This window comes from Hippocampus bargibanti, linkage group LG02 (assembly GCF_051943395.1).
Source record: "Hippocampus bargibanti isolate YZ-2025 linkage group LG02, ASM5194339v1, whole genome shotgun sequence".
Lineage (NCBI taxonomy): Eukaryota > Metazoa > Chordata > Actinopteri > Syngnathiformes > Syngnathidae > Hippocampus > Hippocampus bargibanti.
In genome coordinates, this window is record NC_142735.1 from 872,501 (window position 1) to 889,643 (window position 17,143).

At 41.4% G+C, this 17,143-nt stretch overlaps 1 long non-coding RNA gene across 2 annotated transcripts in view; it reads right to left on the reverse strand.

Moving 5' to 3' along the window:
- LOC148901079 (uncharacterized) overlaps positions 1–17,143 on the reverse strand; it is a 199,575-nt gene that overhangs the window by 4,756 nt on the left and 177,676 nt on the right. The window contains exons 6-7 of one of the 2 annotated variants that reach the window (XR_016118180.1): positions 11,547–11,654; positions 11,330–11,434 (exon numbers count right to left, since the gene is read on the reverse strand). This is a non-coding gene — a long non-coding RNA (uncharacterized LOC148901079). Of the gene's footprint in view, positions 1–10,886; positions 11,435–11,546; positions 11,655–17,143 lie in introns of those variants that run through there. The other variant, XR_016118178.1, reaches the window with a different exon arrangement.

Sequence of the window (17,143 nt, forward strand, 5' to 3'; positions counted from 1 at the left end):
AAAAAAAAAAAACATATAATATGACAACACAAAGACACAGAGTCATTCATTTTTCTGTACCCTCTTTGTGACATGAAGCAGTTCTAGATAAAAGCACCCAAACAAGAAAATAAACTGAACCCGAACAAATTTGGGAATGGCGCTCTGTCATATTTTCAATTTGCGAATACATTTGTGAATGGCAGTGAATGAGTTAAGTTGAAGTGTATGTGATGACGAAATATAAATCTGGCTGGCTATCAAGCTGTCTATCTATTAGCTATCTAGCTCTCTAAATAGATGGCTTAGCTATCTGGCTGGCTATCTATCGGGCTATCTATTAGCTATATAGCTGGGTGTCTAGCTGGCTAACTATTTCCTATATATTGACTATCCACTAGCTAGCTAGCTTTCTATCTATTTAAGTTACTTCTGCGTTGGGTGAACGCTGGCGCGTGTGGCTGCCACTGATCACCCACAGGAAAATTGATCCTGTGACTGTAAAGTGACCTTGAGAGTTTTGATAGGCGCTTAGAAATGAAATGGATTATTATTATGATTACAACTTTAGTTTGCTGACGAAGCTTTTCGGATGAGAATGGAAACGTCCGACACCTTCAAAGAAGTACAGTGGGACCTTGGCTTACGCACTTAATTGGTTCCCAGACAGAGTGTGTAAGGCGAAAAGTGTGTATCCCAAAAAGAAAACCATTAAAATGAGAATAATCAGTTCCCAGGTCTCCATAAAATATACTTTTCAACTAAATAAGCCTTAAAACTACAAACCATATACCTTACTCTATGTATAATAAATGTGATATTGTATTGTAATGAAAGAAATACACTGCACTGTATAATAAAGTTGTTTTATTGACCTTTGTGATGGTCGTTGATGGCTTGATGGAATGGGGTTCAGGGTTCTTCCTGTGTTATGAAAGTCCGGTTAGGCATCTTTTTCCAAAAAAGGCCGGTGTCATCTGCATTAAATACTTGCTGAGGAAGGTCGCCTTCTTCTTTCACCATTTCAACGAATGATCCCTTGTAGGCTTCGGCAGCTTTACTGTCAGAACTGGCTGTCTCACCATGACGAGTGATGAATCCCTGTGCGGTGCTTAAAGTTCTCGAACCATCCGTTGCTAGCTTTAAAATCATTAATAAAGGGCAAACTTCCAGGTTGCCGCATGACGATATCAGAGTGAATTTGCCGTGCTTGCTCGGTTATAATTGCTATATTCACGCTGTCGCCGGCTAGCTGCTTTTCGTGAATCCAAATTAACAGGAATTGTTCAAACTCTTCTATTGACCGAGACCGTTGCTTTGACAGCACGGAAACACCTTTAGCTTCTTTGTTGCGAAGGATAGTAGCAATGGTGGAAATAGCATATTGCTACTGGGCCGTGAAGTCAGACAAACGCACAGCTCGTTCGTGTTTCTCAATGATCTCCTTCTTCTCCTCGACTGTAATTTTGTTTTGTGTCTTCTTCGGCTGAACACGAGCCTATGGTGGGGTCTTTTTCGGCCCCATAACAGCAAAAAACATCCGTGATAAATCCTTGAAGACCAACGACGTGTGCACTCAGAGAAAGGGGGTGTGGGAAGGTCGGCCGGTCGGCTGTGATGCTGTTCGATCGTGTGGTTTGGTGTTCTTCCGCCGCAGCTGTGGTGGGGTGGCGCTCCGTGTGTATCCCGAAAAGTAACGTGTATGCCAAGGTTTAATTTCCATAAATTTAACGTTTGTAAACCGAAAAGTTCGTAAGGCAAGAAGGTGTTCATAAACCGAGGTCCCACTGTACAGATGATAGTTGAAGAAACATTTTTTTAATCGATGGACCACTCCTGTACGACTGAGAGCTTACACAGATGAACTAGAAAGATGATATTACAAAGGTGAGCGTATTCTGCCTATTCTACACTAAAATTGATAAAAACCGCCATGTTCATTTGACAAAAGAGGAATGACTTCACAGTCTTGTTTTATATGACTCTACAACCGGATGATGAAGGCAGGAGCTGGGGGGGGGGGGGGGGTGTAGTGTGTAGCCACAGTATTTTCTTCCCACAAGTTGTATTCCCCAAAGCTATCGTTATTCTCCCCCAAAAATGAAAAAAAAAAAGACTTCCTTAAATATGTTTCCTGGACCGACATTCTCTTATAGTTTTGAATGTCAGATTGTTTCGTTGCGCTTGGGAACGGAGACTTTGAATGATGTTGAATGTTTTATGATGCCCTGATTTTTGTGCCATTCTTTTGTCATTGCTGCGCTGAGAGTTGCATCAGGAGAAAAAGAAAAAAAAAAACTCCAAATTTCCCTTTCCTGGATAGCAGAAAACTGTCTTTGAGAGCGTTCACTGAAATGTGTTTCTTAAAGCTATTCGAGTCCATTTGAATTAAAAGTATATTTTGTGGTTGCTGAGAGAATGTTGCTGTTCAATGAAATATTGAGTCGTCTTTTTTTTCCCCAGCAGCAATAGAAAAACCTTTATATTTTTTTATATACAGTGATACCTTGGCTTACGAACTTAATTGATTCCCAGACAGAGTGTATTAGGCGAAAAGTGTGTATCCCAAAAAATAATTTCCCATAGGAAACCATTAAAATGAGAATAATCCGTTCCCAGGTCCCCATAAAAACCTAATTTTCTACTTTCTAATTTTCTAAGGCTTAAAACTACAAACAATATACCTAATTTTATGTATAATAAATGTACTATGGTATTATAATTAAAGAAATAAACTGTACTATCTACTAAAGTTTTTTTTATTTACATTTGTGATGGTCGATGGAATGGAGTGGCCGATTTCATCAGCATAGGAAACCATTAAAACGAGAATAATCCGTGGCTAATAGAATTAGGTGGCAATTTCAGAGTAAAATAAGTTTCTTAGAAACCCACTTCAACATTTCTTGCACCTTTAATGGGATCCATTTGTGCATGTGTTACAATACTTTGAGGGCTATGCGACAGAAAATGAAAAACAAAATCATTTTGTCACACATTGTCTGTTTGTGAGCCGTCCAATCTACTTGTCAACTGGTGAAGAATGTGTCAGAAGAGTATTGACGGAGACCGATCAGGAGGAAAATGTACGCATTGGATGCGCCGCACACATCCCAATGATTCATTTCTGGGAAATTGCTTTGTTGGGGGAAGAGAGAGGGGCGGGGGGGACTCTACGTTCCAAGTGACATTTACAGAAAATAACCCCAACAGGTAAAAAAAATAATAAATAAACACAAATAACCGGGAAAACAAAGTCACGTTTTGATCTTATTTACACCCGGATAGAAGCAACATGTGTTTGATATGATAAGGTCTGTCGAAACACGGAGCTCCATTGAGATAAAAAGAGTGTTCATTTCCATGTCGTCCATACAGCTCTCTCCTTTGCGAATCATCTCCCGGCTCTCAGTCGCGGCGTTGCGGTAATGTGAAAAAATAATGGATGTTCTCAAGCACGGTATTTTTATCTTGTGACAGTTTTCACATGTTGTTTTTCATAAAGCAACCGCCGATTCCTTGGAGTCTTGCTCCGATGACATCTGTTGATGCCAGAATCACATACTGTGATACCTTGGCTTCCAAACGTAACTCCCAGACAGAGTGTGTAAGGCGAAAAGTGTGCATCCCCAAAATGTATTTCCCATAGGAAACTATTAAAATGAGAATAATCCGTTCCCAGGTCTTCATCAAGCATAATTTTCTACTTTATAATTTTCTAAGCCTTAAAGGACAACCAACGTCTCCGGACAAGTTGTGTCCATAATTTTTAAAATGGCTTGAAATGACTTCTACTGAGCATATTTTACAAAGATTCCACCGCATACAGCTATATTTTACATTTTAAGCCTTGTGCTGAATATTCCGGAAGTCTTGCTTTTGAGTTGCTGATGAGTCCGTACGTGACGTCACTGAAGTAACGCCCCTGACCGAAAAAAAGGACACATTGTAGCAGTCCTTCCATCACGTCAATGCTTGTTTGGTCTGAAAACCTCGTGTTGCACCAGAAAGAGCCAGAAGAGGGCGTCAAAGCTCCATGGAAGGAATTTATCAGCCTGTGGAAACGGGCTGATTCATTCCTCACAACAGCTCGGTGGCCATTTTCTGCCTCTTTTTGGGTGAGACATTACCCCCCAATGTTGCCTCAAAATGGCACGGAATAAATTCTTTAATCGATTGCAAACATGTATGCTTTCCTCTTCAGAACTATTTGAATCATATTCATAACTGGATGTGTCACAAGAAAGCATATTCTCCAAATCTGAAGCCATTGTTTTGATTCTCCAGCAATGCAAAACGTCTTGGCGTGACGACACGAACTGGGGGCGGGACTTTCTGAAAATGCCCAATTCGCAGCTCAATTTTTTTGCAGATTTTGGACACTTTAAGTCATTTTTATTGGTGTTTTGCATTTGAATAAAAATATCATACTGCGTGTTTTGGGTATTTTAGATGCTATCAAACATTTTTCTAGTTTCAGTCAGGAAACAAAAAAGTGACGTTGGTTGTCCGTTAAATGTTAACAAGGGTATTATAAAGGCCAGTGACATTTTTTTCCCAGCACTGGGTTGTGTTGCTTTTACCGAAAAAAATGGGCAAAAAACATATTCCAAAGGGAAACATTGAAGATGTGTGGCTAACTTTTACATATTTCACTTTTATTTTAGAAAGTGGAGCAAACAGTTTGTATTCAGATGCTTTTTTTTTTTTGCTCTACTATCATCCTCTTTTGGACTTGAAGTTCCAACATGGCTCCCATTTTATTAGAAAATGCTTGAAAATGTACTCGCTAAACGAATTGGAGTAATAACATGAGAAAAGATCTGTGCACATTTACGACAGCAATGCGACTGAGCAGAATGATGAGTATCAGTGTCAAGTGTGCATGAATAATAAATGGTGTCTGTGCAGCCCACTAGCAACTCATGTAAAAGTAAATAACTTCCGCATAGTAAGGTTTGGTGATATTAAAGCAACTATAGTTCAATTACTTGACCGGAGAAAGTACCATGTTAATTTTACTATTCCTTGAAAATGTGCATGTTTTGGAGTAGTATGATATTGATATTGTCACGTTTGCAAGGTGGTGGTGAACCCCAAAAAGCAGGCAGGAGGGAGGAGCAGGGTATATATCTGACCTTCTTCACATTTCTATTCCCTCTCGTTCCCTCAGATCCTCTTCTTCCCTCCACCTCTGCCCGTCTCAGCATGATGGGGGACAGAGCTTTCAGCTGTTCTGCCCCTAGACTCTGGAACTCACTTCCTCCCAACACTCGTAACATCAATTCTTGTAATTAAAATACTTGTAATTATGGGTCGATGCAATACAGCTACATGCATCAATATGCCTTTCTTGATACTTGCACGAGTATTTTTTTTTAATGAAACGGTTTTTGCACTTTTACAGTATTCAGCTGACATTTTTATTTTGCTATGCTTGGAAAATCTTGTTTTCTATCCTTTCACCCCCCAATTCCACCCCCTTTCAAATTGCTACTGTGGACTGCAAATTTCCCCATTGTGGGACGAATAAATGTTTTCTGATTCTGATTCTCTTCCCACCTTCAAATCTCATCTCAAAACTCACCTATTTAAAATCACATTTTCTGTGTAGCTCTTTCTCTTGTTTCTATTTATAACTGTATTGTATTTATTATATTCTATTGATGTGATTGCATTCTATTTATTATAGTCGCTATGCTTGTCTGTGACTGGAAAGTGTCCTTGAGAGCTTTGAAAGGCGCTTAAAATGAAATGTATTATTATTACTATTAAAGGACAACCGACATCACTTTTTTTGTTTCCTGACATCAGAAAAGGGTTTTATAGCATCTAAAATACCCAAAACACGCAGTATGATATTTGTAGTCAAATGCAAAGCACCAATAAAAATGACTTAAAGTGTCTCAAAAGTACTTCAATTTGAAACCGGAAATGGCCAGTTTCAGAAGGTCCCGCCCCCTTGTTCGTGGCGTCACCCCAAGACGTCTTGCATTGCTGGAGAATCAAAACAAGGGCTTCAGATTCGGAGAATATGCTTTCTTGTTACTCATCCAGTTATGAATATGATTCAAATAGTTCTGAAGAGGAAAGCGTACATGTTTGCAATCGATTAAATAATTTATTCCGTGCCATTTTGAGGCAATAGGGGGGGATGTAACACTAAAAAAAGAGGCAGAAAATACAAACAAACAGGCTGAAAAAAAACCAGGCTGATTAATTCCTTACACGGAGCTTTGTCGCCCTCTTTTACCTGTTTTTGGTGCAACACAAAGTTTTCAGACCAAACAAGTACAGCAAAATGCATTGACCTGATGGAAGGACTGCTACAATGTGTCCTTTTTTCGGTCAGGGGCGTACCTTCAGTGACGTCACGTATGGACTCGTCACCAACTCAAAAAAAAAAAAGACTTCCGGAATATTCAGCGCGAGTCTTAAAACTATAAAACTAAAAATATAGCTATATGCGGTGGAGTCTTTGTAAAATACGCTCAGTAGAAGTCATTTGAAGCCATTTTACAAATGATGGACACAACTTGTCCGGAGACGTCAGTTGTCCTTTAAGCGTTCAGTGTGTAACAATCCAGTGGGCGATCAACCGGTGGGGTTGTCGGCCCCGCCTGCACCTTCACAGATGTTGGTCGTCCCAATCAGTGGCAGCTAAAAGGACTCCCGGCACGACCATTCATTGTCAGGTCATTGTTTGTTTCACCCTGTCCGGTTTGTTTCATCTTGGCAGATTTTTACTCATGGGTTTCTTTGATACTTTGTACTTTTCTGTTCGGCTGACTTTGATGCTTTAGATTTTGTTCCTGATGACTTTATTTTAATACAATTTGTAAATTACAACCCTGCTGCTACCCCTGCCTGCTTTTTTGGGATCCACCACCATCACCATCTTGCAAACCGTGACAGTGTGACATCTCATCCCAAATAGACTGAGAGGATCACATGTCACAGGATACAGGGGGGGGTATTCTTACACATTAGACACACAAGGTTGCGCATGTCAAAGAAATCTTATCCTTCTGCTGGGAGTTTGTTTTTCTCCCCCCCTGTGATTCTTTTTTGAAGCCTCTGCGGGAATTCGGGGGAATTTATGAAGGAGTGACATGTCAAGATGAAAGTTCGGGTATTATTTAGTGCTTGAGATGAGAAAAGAGCGTGAAGGTTGTTTTGGAGAGAATCCAACCTCAGTAGGCGATTAAGAGGAAGCCAATTAGTTTCTGTTCAGCCCATTTAAAAATAAATAAAATAACCGAGTGAGATAAATTATTGACATTTGCGAGGAAATACAACAACAACAACAACAACAAAAAAGCTTTTTATCATAAGCTGCCTGTCTCTGGACGTTGCTGGTTGCTATCATGTCGCTCCTCCAACGACCCGTTGGACGGCTGCAATATTCGGCGTCAGAGCTGCTTGAACTCCGCTCCCGGTGGACGAGCGTGCCACAGGCGATTTTCCGATTCCCGGAAATCGCTCGCCGCCCTTCCCGGAGGTATATCCACCGCGGATCACGTCGAGACTTTCACCTCGACGACTCCAAGGATATCACCTCCCTGTGGTCATCTTTCCGCCGGCCACGCAGAGGTTACAGCCGCTCCGTGCAACACCGTGTGTTGGCCGGCCTGGCTAGGTCGGCCAATACCCCTCAAAATGACACCACCAGCGTCACTTTCGGCCTCCTGAACATCCGCTCGCTTACGGGTAAGGGTTGTCTTATCCAAGACATCCTTAGTGACCGTAAGCTGGACTTCTTCTGTTTGAATGAGACCTGGCAAACGGCGGGGGACTTTTCCGAGTTGAACGACACGACGCCACCTGGGTTTGTTTACCTCTCAAAACCCCGCCTCTCGGGCCGCGGAGGCGGTCTCGCGATATTTTACCGCGAGATCTGGAAAGTCACTCAAGTACCAGTCCCGGAAACTCTCTCATTTGAATGCCTTGCGTGTCAAATTTCTGGTCCATCTCCCACAGTTATAGCCACTGTATATCGCCCCCCTAAACCACATCGTGACTTTTTAAAAGACTTCTCAGCCGTCCTCACACACCTCTCCACTCTGTCACCAAATATTATTATCCTTGGGGACTTCAACATACACATTGACAATTCCACCCATCCCCTCACCAAAGACTTTATTTCCTCATTGGAGAGTTTTGGCTTACACCAATTCTCTGATTTCCCCACGCATATAAAAGGGCATACCCTGGACTTAATATGCTGCTGTGGTTTTACCCCCGCCAACTGCACAGCAAACGAACTTCCTGTAACGGACCATTTCCTCGTCTCATTTAACGTTCCCATCACACTCTCTCTCCCCAAGCCACCGCGCATCATCACTTATCGGAACATCCAACACATTGACACTGTCACCCTCACTGCAATGGCTGCCAACCTCAAACCGGACTACAACTCCCCCCCTGATGAACTTGTTTCCCAATACAACATGGACCTTGCACACATGCTCAACACCCTTGCTCCTGTTAAATCCCGGTCAGTCCAATTCACTCGATCCGCCCCTTGGTTCACCGCCCAACTCCGCTCCACCAAGGCGAAAACTCGGCAGCTGGAAAGACTTTACAGAAAGACCGGCCTCACCACCCACCAGGACATGTACACAGCTCACCTCACCCACTACAAGGACTCTATCACACGCGCAAAATCGGAATACTATTCTGGACTGATTGATGCTAACAGTGGGAATTCACGGACTCTGTTTTCCCTATACAACAAAATCATTCAACCCCCTATCTCTCTCCCCCCACACTTTCACTCCTCAGACACCTGCAACGCACTACTTCTGTTTTTCACTGAAAAGATCAACAAGATCCACCAACACCTCGGCTCCTCTGTATCCCCTCCCTCCCCCAACCTTCCTACTCCCTATCAACTGCTGTCGTCTTTTGAACTCCCTCATCCCTCCTTACTTTCTGACCTCATCACCAAGTCCAAGAATTCCACCTGTCAACTTGACCCCCTCCCTACTGTCCTCATCAAATCTTGTCTACCTGCTCTCCTCCCTTTTATTTCAGCTATTATTCACTCCTCACTGTCCACTGGAATTGTTCCTGTCCCTCTTAAAACCGCAGCTGTAACACCAATCCTGAAAAAACTTGGTTCAGATCCCAATGATTTCAATAACCTACGTCCAATTTCGCATCTTCCATTTCTCGCAAAAATTCTCGAAAAAACCGTCGCCTGTCAACTCCACTCTCACCTCACTCACAATAACCTCTATGAACAATTCCAGTCTGGTTTCCGTCCCCGCCACAGCACTGAATCAGCCCTCATAAAAATCACGAACGACCTTCTCATAGCAGCAGATACCGGCTCCCTCTCTATTCTCATCCTTCTTGATCTATCTGCGGCCTTTGACACCATTTCTCACCCCATCCTGCTCAACCGACTCTCCACACACACCCCACTCAGTTGGTTTCACTCCTACCTCACTGGCCGCTCACAGTTTATCCAAATTACCTCATTCACTTCACGGTCCTCCCCTGTGTCTTCTGGTGTGCCCCAAGGTTCTGTCCTGGGGCCCCTTCTCTTTATTACATACCTTCTTCCCCTTGGTGATATCTTCCGCAAATTTGGAATTCATTTTCACTGCTTCGCGGATGACACCCAGCTCTACCTCTCCAGTAAACCCGACGCCTCTCTTCCACCTGCATCCCTTACACTTTGCCTCTCAGAAATCAAATCCTGGTTTTCTCATAACTTTCTCAAACTAAACAGCGAAAAAACTGAACTTCTCCTTGTCGGTACAAAATCCACCCTTCACAAAGCAAACAGTTTCTCTCTCACCATTGACAATTCTACCGTGTCCCCCGCCCTTCAGGTTAAGAGCCTGGGTGTCATCCTTGATAGCACACTATCTTTTCACTCCCACATAAATAACATAACCCGGTCTGCATATTTTCACCTCCGCAATATCAATCGTCTCCGTCCCTCTCTCACCCCTCACACCACTGCTATCCTCGTCCACAGTCTCGTCACCTCCCGTATCGATTATTGTAATTCACTTCTTTTCGGGGTCAATCAAAAATGTCTCCATAAACTCCAACTAGTCCAAAATTCCTCAGCCCGGATCATCACAAAAACCCCCTCATTTCACCACATCACTCCTGTCCTCCAACAGCTCCACTGGCTCCCTGTTAAACTCCGTATTGAATTCAAGATACTTCTGTTTACATTTAAAGCCATCCATAACCTTGCCCTCCCTATCTGTCTGACCTAATTCAAATCTCCGTTCCTACTCGGACCCTCAGATCCTCTTCCTCCCTCCACCTCTACACGCCCTCTGCCCGTCTCACAACGATGGGGTGCAGAGCTTTCAGCCGCTCCGCTCCTAAACTCTGGAACTCACTTCCACCCAACATCCGCAACATTGACTCCCTTCCTACTTTCAAATCTCACCTGAAAACCCACCTCTTTAAACTTGCTTACATGGTCTAATTTATTATGCTGTTTTATTATTTATTGCTTTATGCATGATTTTACTGTTTTGTGTGTTGTCTTTGTTGTAAAGTGTCCTTGAGTGTTCAGAAAGGCGCTTGTAAATTAAATGTATTATTATTATTATTATTATTATTATTAAGGTGGCACTGTTTGGATTTTTTTGAAGCATTGGGTGATATGCATTCTTAATTAAGATTTTTAATTAAGATTCCTTGTGTTGAAAAAATCAAAATGGCAACCTAATAATAAGCCTTCACTTTGATTTTTCCCACAATGCAATAAAACATCCTTATGAATGATGAACATTTCCTCATTTTGTAATCATTTATTGATTAACAAAGCCAGCGGTAAATTCATCAGGAATTGACAAATCTCTACGCGATTTTGGGTGAACTTTTGGTTGTTTTCTTTATCCATGTTGTATATGAATGATATTATCACACAGGGTGACGCAAACAGATGCGTACCCATGAACATTTCAATTGTGGCTTTGATTATTACGCTATCTATTTCAAATTACATGCATTTTATGGAAGACCATTCACCAGAGTTTCAGATATTTCTGTTAATTTTTAGTCATTGTATGGCTTTCCCCTTTCAAACCATCTATTTTCATACGCTAAGATTGTAACCTTGTTGTCGTCAAATGAGTGGTTGCTAGCTTTTTGGTGCATATGTACTGCAGATTGAGGCCCACTAGTATTATCCCTGCAATGTTTATAGTCTTTTTTTTGAGAATTTGTTAAAAATCTGATATTTGGGCGCCCCCCCCAAAAAAATCAAACATATTTGGACACTGTGTGACAAGATAAGCCAACAGTCTAGACAGAGAGTAAACTTCCTTTTCAGCAAACTGGAGCAAATTGCAGTAATCAAGTATTGACTCACCTGAGTAATGTGTTGAATGTGTAGGCGTACGGACAGCGAGGAAACAAGGAAATCAGCGCTGGCCTCGAGTAGGAGTGTCAAACTCAATCACGCTCCAAGCAACAACTATATAAACATTTATTGAACAGGCTAAACGTACTCCTTTATGAACATGAATGGCAATATAAACTGACAGCGGTAGACAATACCATGACAAAATAAATCAGCTTTTACTTACTTCAAATCAAGTATGTGTGCAGCTGTCTTTTGGCAGGAGGCAGGTTGCAACCCTGGACTGGTTGTCAGCAAACCTCAAGGTACTCATCTGTAGGTCTGTGTCAGCTCTCTGTCGTACAGGAGTGGTCCATCGATTAAAAAAAAAAACTACTTTTTCGAAGGTGCCGGATGTCAAAGAAATACAGATGACAGCTGAAGAAACCTTTTCACCAAGGCACACTTGGACAATGTCACAATTGGCAAGGTGGTGGTAGTGGTGGACCTCAAATAAGCAGGCAGAGGTGTATTTGACAAATTGTTTAAAATAAAGTGTCAGAGATGTTCAATTGGACACTGTGGACCAAGGCTCGAACACAGAAACATTGTCTTTTATTGCCTTTCATGACAGACGCCTGAATTCTGCAGGCCTCTGCCAAGCTATTTATTGAGAGTATATGCAAATTAAAGTGATACATTAGTAAAACATAGTTTTCTTGATTATAATACCACACCCCTGGACGTCCTGAGCACCAGCAGCTGTAAGCAATCGTCGTCGGCCTCCATCGGTCATGGCTGACCATGGATAACCGTCCCCGGTGGATAGTGTGCCTGGGCGGTGTATTATGGAGAGCAGGTTGTCGCCTATGCAGCTGCCCCTCTCCACCACGCTGACTGGACCAAAGGAACAGCTGAGCTGATACAATATTGGGGTCAGTATGATCGCAGGAGCTGCCGGAAAGGTAGCGGAGTTTGCCTTTACCACCTTTGCCTTGCGAACATTAGCCTTAGGTGCGCCATGACCGGATTGGTTTCGGGTTTACTCCTATAGGAGCTGTCGGAAAGGTGGCGGATCTCACCACCAGACCACCTTAGAGGCTCCGGAGACTCGTGGATGGCGGGGTCGTCTTTACACCCGTGTAGGTCTATAGGACCTACCCACTGCCAATGTACAGCACCTGGTATTCCCAGGTCTCCCATCCAAGTACTAACCAGGCCCGACCCTGATTAGCTTCCGAGATCAGACGAGATCGGTGTAAGCAATAAAACATAGATATTTTAATTGGTTGTCTTTTCCATGAACTGATGAATTTGTAACTTGGTGAATGAGCTCTTCCTGTGTGGGAGTTTCAAGTCCTTCTTTGATGAAGGAGTTTCCCAAGTCCTAAATTCTGTCCAAGGCCAGATCTCCTAGATGACGCTGACAGTTTAACTGGGCTGTGTCTGATTCACTCAGATTAACTGTGGCCATCTGCGCCTTGACTGTGGGCCTATTGTTTGGTTGGCCAGCTAAGCATGAAACTTTTAAATATGATAACTTCTTATTCTGTCTAATTTCTATCATAAAGTCAGCATGAAACAAAATCTCAAACAACAAAGCCATTAGAACAGAAAGGTCCAACAACGTAGCAAACAAAAACATGACAAGCCAAAACAAACCTAACTTCCGTATAGTAACGTTTGGTGATATTAAAGCAACTACAGTGATACCTTGGCTTATGAACTTAATTGGTTCCCAGGCAGTGTGTAAGGCGAAAACTGTGTATCCCAAAAAATAATTTCCCATAGGAAACCATTAAAGTGAGAATAATCCGTCCCCATAAAACATAATTTTGTACTTTCTAATTGTCTAAGCCTTAAAAGTACACACAATATACATTATTTTATGTATAATAAATGTGTTATGGTATTATAATTAGAGAAATAAACTATACTATATAATAAAGTCGTTTTATTTACCTTTGTGATGGTCGTTGATGGCTTGATAGATTGGATTGCTTTTTGCATAAAGTGTCTCAAGGAGCTCTGGGTTGTACATCTTGGAAGTTGTGATATTGCAACAGTAACAAATGCAAGCAGACACGCTAAAAACATAATTAATAGCTGGTTCCCTTGCTTGTCATTTCAAATTGAACTGATGGCTAGTGCGGGTTATTTGTGGAGCCAAATTGATGGGAGTAATTAAGTTCAGAAGCCAAAGTATCACTGTACCGTGATACCTCAGCTTACAAACTTAATTGGTCCCCAGAAAGTGTGTGTAAGGCGAAAAGTGTGTCTTCCAAACATTAATTTCCCATAGGAAACCATTACAATGAGAATAATCCGTTCCCATGTCCCCATAAAACATACTTTTCTACTAAATAAGCCTTAAAACTACACAAAATATACCCTATTTTATGTATAATAAATGTGCTATTGTATTGTAATTAAAACTAGTTTGGTATTCTGATTCTGATTCTGATGCCAAGATTATATTCTCGCAAATTTAATGTTCGCAAGGCAAAAAGTTTGTTAGCTAAAGAGTTCGTAAGCCGAGGTATCACTGTATAAGAAAATTGGAATAGCTTGACTTGAGACGGGATAAACTCTCTCTCCTGAAATGCAATACCTGAAATGACACCCCCCCCCTCAAAAAATATCTGCCAGTCACAGCAAAAATGAACATTATCTATTTTTCATGCGCCGCAAGCCGATAGGGATTTAATGCTTATGACTAAACGGACCACCATTTTCTTTCCTGTTAAATTGAGAAAAACTCATTTAAAGACACCTCAGCAAGCAAACAATGTTTACAATAAAAACAAAAACAACAAAAACAGCACACACACCAGGCCCACAGAGGGATTCCAGGCTAGGATGGAAATCGTTTGTTGCTTGGATGTGGACATGTGGTCGAAACGGAAGCCCGGTCTGCCAGAACCAATCCCTGTAGGGCAGGGGTGTCAAAGTCATTTTTTGCCGCGGGCCACATTGTAGTTATGGTTTCCTCTCGAGGGCAGTTATGAATTTGGGGAACCCATTAGAATGTTTAAATCCCTTCAAATATTACATATAGAGCACACAGCGAATTAATGAATAACTCGTTTTCAAATCTGAAGTCAAGAATAATGACTTCTATTGTGGTTGACATCCAAAAATATGAAATTTTGGCTCAGATTTTAGCAATCATCATGGAATTTAACAAGTTTGATTTGCTTACCCGGGCCAAAAAAAATGATGTGGCGGGCAGGATTTGGCCCGCGGGCCTTGACTTTGACACCTGTGCTGTAGGGGATTTCTCATAAGCCATTGTGATCTCATAGATGCACATGAGACACAATTATCCGAGCGTGGGGTGCCATAAGTCCACATGTCGATGTCATTCCAATTCGTTTTATGCAAACTATACTTCAAAGCCCCAAAAGGAAAGTAAATGCCTTCTGTAAAATAATCTCCCAATGTGACAAATGCACTATAAATAAAGCAACTAAAATATCCATTCAGTCATGATCATTCCAGCTGGTTAACTCATTCACCGCCAGCCGTGCAAAAATGTGTCCACTCCAGTGCCAGGGTTTTTGTCATTTTCACTCGAATTGCAGTACACACAGAATACTAAGTTTTAGGAATACATAAACATTCAATTTAGCATCAGCCGAGGTATCACGGTACAAGGTCTTTTTAACACCCCCCCTCCCCATCATTCACCAAATTATCACATGTAAAAAGAAATTAACCTGCGCATAGCAATGAACCACTCGGCCTTAAATATTAAAGTGTACAATGAAGGCGTCTTCTGACTTTGAAAAAAGTTTTATCAAGTAACTCCCACGTTTGTTCCTTTACTCCTTCCACTGCTTGTTAAGGAAGTAACTTTTTTTGGGAATGAGTATCACCACGCCACCCCAAAAAAAAGAGTTTTTGTGCAAGTTTTGAGAGGCAAGGCTTTCCATATTTTAAAATGAATGCTGCAGTAGAATAACAATATCAGCCAGAGGGGTTAGATGGTTATATACAGTGATACCCCGGCTTACGAACGCTTTAGCTAATGACCTTTTCGCCTTACGAACATCAAATTCGCGAGAATATAATCTTAAACATTTATTATTCATAAAATAAGGTATACTTTGTGTAGTTTTAAGGTTTATTTAGTAGAAAAGTATGTTTTAAGGGGACATAGGAACGGATTAACCTCACTTTAATGGTTTCCTATGGGAAATTAATGTTTGGAAGACACACTTTGCCTTAGACACACTGTGGAAACCAATTAAATTCGTAAGCTGAGGTATCACTCTATATAGTTTTTAATTATGTATTTATTTGTTGTTTTTTTTTTGTTCAATGGAGCGTGTCAGTCGATTTTCTGTTGGTTGTGAACTCGGATGAGGTTTTTGTTCAACTCTTGGTTACATGTGTTTACATAGTAAATGTGTGTGTGTGTGTGTGTGTGTGTGTGTGTGTGTGTGTGTGTGTGTATTTGCTGAATGAACCCTATAAAGTGACTCCCGCCATGACCATTCAGTGTTTGTTTCACCCTATCAAGGTTTGTTTCATCTTGTCATGCTTTACTCTTGGTTTTGTTTGCTACTTTGGACTTTTTTTAATCTTGGGCATACAAACTAGTATTCAGGAAACACACGGAGCGCCACGGTGGCTGGCGGACTACTTTTCGGCGGAAGAACACCAAACCACACGACCGAACAGCTTGATAGCTCAATTGAGCAACATGGTGTCAGCAGACCAGGAAGGACCCATTGTCTATATTGTACACATCCACGAAAGGAGTACAAAAAGAAAAGTTGGAAAATAGGCATTTAAGGCTTATTTAGTAGAAATTTATGTTTTATGGGGACCTGGAAACAAATTATTCTCATTTTGAATGGCTTCCTATGGGAAATTAATGTTTGGAAGACACACTTTTCGCTTTACACACAATTTCTGGGAACCAATTAAGTTTGTAAGCTGATGTATCACAGTATAATGATGATTCCCTGTCAGGATGTTACTTGAGAAAATGTACTGGTTTCAAGTGTAACTCAGCATTTCACGTTTTTTTGTTAAATCCACAAAAAACTGCTTCTCTCAGTCGAGGAGCTTAAATGTTCGGGCCCAAGGCAACACTAATCCCTCCAGGCAGTGGGTTAACCAAAGCTGTTAAAAATAAAATAAAATAAATCACTCGTTTTCTTTTCCCATAGAATACACTGGAGGCATCCTCCAGAACTAACTATCTGACTCTCAGAATCATTCTCAAAGTTCACAAACATGATATTCCTACACCAGAACTGCTCAAAATGATTTTTTATGATCATATAATAACATTTCAAACTGTACTAGGGCATGCATGGGAATGAATATTGCTTCTCTGCATTTGGTGCTAAGTCCTTCTATCCAGTTAAGACAATTAAAGGACAACCGACGCCAAGTTGTGTCCATAATTTGTAAAATCACTTCAAATGACTTCTACTGAGCGTATTTTACAAAGATTCCACCGCATGTAGCTATATTTTACGTTTTAAGACTCACGCTGAATATTCAGGAAGTCGTGTTTTTGAGTTGGTGATGAGTCCTGACGTGACGTCATGTCTGGAACGCCCCTGACCGAGAAAGCGACACACAATGCATTTTGGGTACTTTGTTTGGTCTGAAAACATCGTGTTAATCCGTGTTGATGACGAAATTAGAAGGAAAACACATAACGTGATGGTGAATCTTTGTGTGTTGCACCAAGACTACTATTTGATACTAGTTGACTGACACAAATTCCCAGCAGACAAATCAGCCCATTTCCAACGGAGCTTGGGCGCCATCTTGTGCATTGTCTGGGACGCTACACTGTATTCCTGACGGATCAAATTGATA